This window comes from Netta rufina (genome assembly GCF_964035555.1).
Source record: "Netta rufina genome assembly, chromosome: 21".
In the NCBI taxonomy this organism is placed as follows: domain Eukaryota; kingdom Metazoa; phylum Chordata; class Aves; order Anseriformes; family Anatidae; genus Netta; species Netta rufina.
Window position 1 is genome coordinate 7,549,302 of NC_140145.1, and position 6,750 is coordinate 7,556,051.

The 6,750-nt window shown below is 44.7% G+C and overlaps 1 long non-coding RNA gene across 1 annotated transcript; it reads right to left on the minus strand.

The window, feature by feature from the left end:
• Positions 1-518: 518 nt before the first annotated feature.
• On the minus strand, positions 519-6,272 carry LOC311217450. Its single transcript, XR_014619031.1, has 5 exons — positions 6,204-6,272; positions 3,290-3,529; positions 1,892-1,967; positions 799-868; positions 519-710 (listed from the first exon to the last, which is right to left on the minus strand). It is a non-coding gene; the product is annotated as an uncharacterized lncRNA (long non-coding RNA).
• Positions 6,273-6,750: the final 478 nt, after the last annotated feature.

The following is a 6,750-nucleotide window of genomic DNA, read 5'->3' on the forward strand; positions in this document are numbered from 1 at the left end:
GTGGTGTGCCCCACAGCAACCAGGGGGAGAGAGCGGCAAAAGAAAATTGTGTAATTAAAAACTTACAATAGCCACAAAATGAATAAACAGGGTGCACAGCCCATCCTTAAAATAGGATTGCGTAGCTTCTCAGGGCTTGTAGTTGTAGCCTTAATACCTATGTGTTATTTTAAGAAATTAAAATAATAAAGCTGCTCTGTCCAGAAAGCCCTATCAGGCTTTATTTCTGCTCTGCAGGACATCACACAAAACACAGAGCCCTTCCCTTAATTTTATTTCATCAGAATATGGTCGAAAGCATATGCCTCCAGCACAGCTTCCCCCTCCCCGTTCTTTTAACATATACAAAGTAAAACCATCCCTACCACAAATCCAACTTCTGCATTAACACCGAGGGCTCCTTTTCAAGGTTGGGGGTGCCTGAAAGAGGAGTTCTGTGCCCAAGAGGCCCTACGGTTTGCATTTCTTCCTGCAAAGCAATTTAAGGTGCAGTGAAAGCGTTTAAAGGATGACTGCGAACTGGAGGCTCTGCCCCTGCTCCCCGGAGTAACGGTGCTGGCAGCCGCTGACTCAGAGTGACCTCACGGCGCTGAGGAGACAACTCTCGAACCGAGGAGTCAGGCTTTAATCACAGCTGACATTTTATTGGTGGCTTGGAAGAATTTATTTTTAATATAGGGAACTGGCTCGAAGACAGGCTTCAAAAGACTCTGGAGAAAGCAAACAATTACGGACAAATCAGCTGCACACACACAGACAGCAGAAATCTAAATACAAAGGGCAGCGGGTTGCACGTACATGAAAGGTGAAGCAACTCTTCTGTTTCTTAGAAGCGCTGTGTTGTCAGTTTTACATTAACCCTCTAAAGCTGGAAAAAAAAAAGAAAAAAAAAAACAGATTAAAAAAAAAAAAAAACACAAGATAATGTAGCCTGGGGCCCACCAAGCCCCGTAACACACCTGGCAAAGGAAGCACGGGCACCCCACACACCCTGCTTAGTGCTGAGATGTCTTTTCATGCACTACAAGTTCCAGCATGCAGCACTGCTCCGTGCCCTGACGTCTGCGTGCCATGCTGGGACACGTAGTCCTCAGACGCTGCGCTTCTATTAAGGGCAGGCACAAATTTCTCATTGTCGGGCTATTTCATGCTCTCCTTTCAAGCCGACTTTGTTCCGAGTGACACCAAGCACCCTGCCCTTGCTAGCACAGCGCTGCACCAGCTATATAACGTGTGCTGACATTCAGCAGCTGGGTGGGATGTGTTCTCTGGAGCTGTGGAAAAGAAACAGGAGACTTCCACGCTTCCTCATCTGCAGCAGTTTCCCTCCTTGCCGCTGAGTTTGGCAAGTCAGCAGGGTCTCTTGCGAAGGAAAGAGGTAATTTGCCTTGGAATTCCACACCCACTGCCAAGCATTCCCACATCCAGGCACAACGCTGGGCAGAGCCAGCATAATTTCTAGCTCCAACTCAGAAGGCTATTTTATAAAGCTTTGAAGTGTATGGCTTTTCAGAGAGCCTGCCATTTAAAGCTGCAAAATGAAGGCAGCAAGGAGTGAATCAACTGCTACAGAGCTCATGAGAAAGTTTTCCTGGACAGACCTGAGGTGATTTTTGAATTCATATGAAGACACAGTTAAGCTTAAAAGCTACTCCAATGATTTCCTAAGAATAAATGATTTCCTCTCACACGCAACCCTCTTTAAGGCACTGCATTTAATTTCCATTAAATGTTTAGGGTAAGTTGAAACCTTGAAACTATGAAATTCATCCATGAAGAGATTCTTGTGTCTGTCTCCTGTTTAAGGCTCAAAACTGGGAAACATCAAAATTACTGTATGTATGGATACTGGGAAGTACTCTTATACAAAGCAAGTTCAGCATTTACCTACCTTTTTTTGCCATAACGTTTTCATTTCTAGCAAGGATCCAAACTTGCCAAGAGCCCTATATTCCAATACACCCAACCTAACAAAGTAAAAGAGAGGATAGTTCCAGTTATGTTTATAACAATACCATTTAAATCAGTAGAATATGGTCACAAGTCACCAGCTGATATTTAAATGCTGGAGGAAGACTCAGATCTAGAAGTAGAGGTTATTTAGGATGGATTATGGATGGAGAGTGCTCCTTGCAGCTTCTGCTTGACCAGGGGTATGGCTGTCCTCACCGAGCTCAGAACACTGCCATTGGCAATTGCATCCAGGTAGGGGGGGCCTTTCCTTGACTCCATTTTTGTACTTTACTGTGTATATTATTTATATACAAAGGTGTCTTTAAAGACTTCACCCTCTAGAGACAGTTTGATAGCAAGCTGTGGCTTCGAGGTCTTAAAAGGCAACAACAACAAAAACATTTAGTCCTTAGCAGAATTGTAGGAGTGGACACTGTGGACACTTATCTTTCCTATCCCTAATAATTTACACATTTCTACATAATAACACATGCTGAAGTAGATTTAAAATGAAAGAAAAAAAAAAAAAAACAACAACAACACAACTTACAAATGCCATAAGCACGCACTGTTAATCTTTCAGGAAAATTAAGGCAGCACAGCACCCAAAATATCCATAGGGCATAATTTTGTGAGACAGCAAACCTCATGTAATGGCTAGCTGCTCCCAGAAGGGAAGGTCATCCCTCCCTCTGCCTGCCTGCCTCTGCCCTGCCCTCGAAGCAGCACTGGAGCTTCTCTGATGCTGGGTGAGGCCATCTGAGAAATTAAACAAACAGAATTCCTCAGATGAAGAAGTGTACATTTTTCTTCTGGTTAAACTTCCTGGCCTGTTTCACTGGGGAGCCAGACAAACATTAATGCCCTTAAGAATGGGCTGCAGCTCCAGAGACTTCGGAGCTGCCTTGCAGAGCCAGCCCTGCAGCAGGGATGACCCCTTCTGGGAATTGGGCAGCGGGGACACAGCTGGGGCTGCAGCCGCTTCAGCCAGCTAATTTTATTTTGCTCATATTTGTTGAGTCAATCCCCTCGAGCGCCCGAGGATGGTGTGACCACCCTTCAAAGTGTTCGGAGCAAGCTGCAACAGAAGGGCTTTAACCAGTGGGACTTCATTCTGGTGGCTACATCCATTGTTTAATAGGGCTGGATCTGAGGAATGTCCCCAGTTGTAAACACATTGAAGTGTTCACACAGGCATGAGTAACATCTGCTGCCCATATCTGCATGAAAAATTGTTTACTAGAGTGCAATCGTAGAAACTGGAGGCTGCTTCCCGGACACGTATAAAGGGAGCACAAGAGGCAGGCTAGTGGTCAGCCTCAGCCAGGCCTCTCACCGTTACTTGTCCTGGATTTCCAAGAATCCTGGTTCTGGGGTTTCAGACAGTTCTGGATCTCCTCCTACACCCTAGGATTGTCACAGGGACCACAGAAATCAGCACAAGCTTCCCAAGGTGCTCCTGCAAAAGCTGTCCTGCGGTCAGCAGGTTGCTCTCCTGGGACCTGAGAGCACAGGAGGCCCTGCCTGACTTCGGCTGGGGATTGTGTCAGTCACTGCTCGCAGTAGACTTTGACCTCTGGAAGACAAACGGAAAAAGCTCAATCCACAAATTCCAAGTGCTTTTTATCTTGTTATACAACACAACAGTCACAAGGGTGCTAGTCATTCATATTTCATTCTCACTGCATTTGGATACCGAGCACTTATTTTGAAACAGGGAGATTTTTTTTTTTTTTTTTAATACTCATGGGGTACATAAGCATCTGGCACCAAGAGACCTAAATACCTGTGTTTGGACTCCAACCTAAAAATGCCTGGCACTGGCAGAACACTGAATCTGGACGGGTTATTATTTGAGTTATTACTACAATTGCTGTTTCATTGTGTGATACAGGGCAACAATGGTTGACTACAAGATTAGGGACTGAGAAGAGCCCTTGTCAGAAGGAAAATTAAAAAGCCCAGGACCATTCACCCCTGAGGAAGTGAATCAAAAAGCCCACAGTGAAGGTATTACAGAAGACGTAGCCGAGAGATAGCAGTTTGAGAACTTTTGTTCACCTTATCTCAAATTATTGGAACACGGGAACATGAAGGGGGAAAAAAACAGCAAATTAAAAGATAAGCAGCTACCTTTTAAAGCCTTGCATAAAATATAGAGAGAATTCGCCGACACGCAACATTGTGAAGAGCAAGGCATTATTAGTATTCTCAAAGGATGGGCATAATTCAGCTAAAAGTAAATATTAACATCTAAAATTGAGCTTTTAGAAGGATTATTATCTATTACTCTCCCAGGCACAAGTGAGAGTCTACCCCTTACGATTTAAGAGGAGATTTCTGCCAGGTATCTAGCACCCGGAGAGCTCAAAAGAAGCGGGGGGCAGTATTTACTCATTATAAAGCCATCTACTCAGAAGACCTGATGAACTGAACACGAACAAGACAGCTGGTAGCTCTACCTAGACAGGGAGGGAAACAGGAGGCAGCAGAGAGGAGTAATGACTTGCAAGGCAAGCCATGGTCACTGCACAGCAGATGCCCGTTAGTATTTTCCACAGAGAAAGTATTTTCTTGCATCCTCTACTTAATGGGTCTATGCTCCAATTTAGAGAAGACAGGTGTTTGGGTTACTGTGTGACAACACTGCACAGGACAGAGTTAAAGGCTACTCTCACCTCATCATCTTTTGCCCTATTTCCTTATCTCGGAATCTGGTCCGCAGCGCCACACTTGTTCTCCCAGCCAATTTCCTTTACTTCACTCCTTACCTACTTGTGAGGACTGAATTACAGGACGAGGCTACCGTACACAGCAAAGGGTTTGTAGAACAGATTTTCTGGCACAGCTCCCCAGGTGGAGATGTGGTTCATATAGGCAAAAGTACTCCCTCAACTATCTCCTTAAAAGGCAAGCTATACCATCAGAATAAATCATCCACTTCTTTGCTTTTTGCGTGCCATCATTGCTGCAGGGTTGAGTCTGGTACATTCCAGCCCGTGTAAGTATTCTGGCAAAACTAGTAGTTCCTTGACCAGGAAGACAAGATGCACCAGGAAGCGAAGAGCTTGTATTGTTTTCTAAAGAAATGGCTTCTTTTTGCTACTTACTGAGAGAGGAGAGTGAATGAGCCACGAGTACTGACTCCGGTAACAACAGGATGGGGAACTGCACCCAGAAGTCACCTCTGGGGTGGCAAATGGCAGCAGAACAAAACAACACTCCCAATAGTTCATTTATTATACGCATTAAATAATATTATTATTTCCTAATGAAGCTATGGTGAACCCTAAGTAAAATCTAAAGACATAACAGAATTTACACATCTGGAGTTGAACCAGAATCCTAGATGTAGGACCCCCACTCTACTGGAAAGTAGCCTAGGACTTCACACACCAAGTCCAATTAGTAATATTCTTCGTTATCATCTTTAGACTGCAATAGACCTCATGTCAGCCCCAGGAAAGGATGTGAGTCAATCCTTGACTAACTGGCTCTGATTCACTAAGGAACCAACATATATAAAGTCATCCTAAAGATAAAAAATGCTAAGGTTTGCTTCACTGATAATGTATCTAATGGCTGCTGAGGTTGGAGTAATAGAAGAGAGATGAGAGAGAACAGCACTACATTGCTATGGAAACTAGAATTTTCAAAATAAATACCTTTGCAGAACTGAGGTTGCAGATCTAAAATAATCCATACTGTTTTTGACATTTCCTCCCTTTACCATGAGATTCAGACAGGCTGACCAGCCAGCCATGGGCAGCAAGCTCGCATGCAGAGAGCTCAGCCTGCAGTGACACAAGGTCCCCCCATGGCTCACCCTCCTTATTCCAGTGCAGGTTTGGGCCCTGAAGAGAAACATCAGCACTTGGTCTGTTACCTGTACAATTTTGGGGGCTTTCCTTCCAGACTAGACAAGCCAGAGTAAAATGAGCCTATAACCACTTGAGGGGGGAAGTGCTATTTTTATCCCACTAAACTGGGATATAATTTTTTTTTTTTTCCTCCAGTCTTTTTCTTAAGTGAACTGAGACAACACAATATATTAAGCAAACCTTCTTTATGAGGTTCTGATTCCCTTACTCACTAGGAAACTCCTTACCGTAACAGATGACTCCTCTGCAATTACCATTCAGGGTCCCTACCCAGTACGTGCTTCCCGTTAGTCCCATTTCAGAAACACAACCGGTAACTTCCTTGATTGCATTTGGGCAAAAGGTTGCTCATTTTAGACACACACGTACCTCCACACCTCACACACCTGGTACCATCTCACCGACTGCTGCTATAAACGCATCCAAGCTCTCAAAATGCTGACTCACAGGGCTAAGACTATGGAAAAAAAAAAAAAAATTAGACTTGCTAATGTGGAGCCTGGCAGGTTTCCTGCCCTTCCTTATCTGCGAGCCCCTTGCCACCACAGGCTGTAACGAAGGACCTTGTTTCCTGGGAGGAGGCAAGGAGTAGGTACTTGTTTCCTAAAGATAGCCCAGATTCCTTTTGACTCTCAGCTGCTAGCTGGTAATTGCGGACAGGAGAAGAAAACCCCAGTGCTTACAGCGACGGGGCTACATCTGAGGAGAGATGAATGACTTCTGGGGAGGCTCTCTTGCTTAACGCAGCATTGCCCACTTCTGTGCATGCCTGGGATGTAGTTAAGTTTCTTTAAAATGCCCTGCTATGTACCACAGGACACGCTCCTCACCCGTAGCCTTCGCTGGCCGGGGTTAGTTCGATTCCTGCCTTCAGCACAGCTGACTCAGTGCAGACAGGCAAAAATCACTGTTTGCA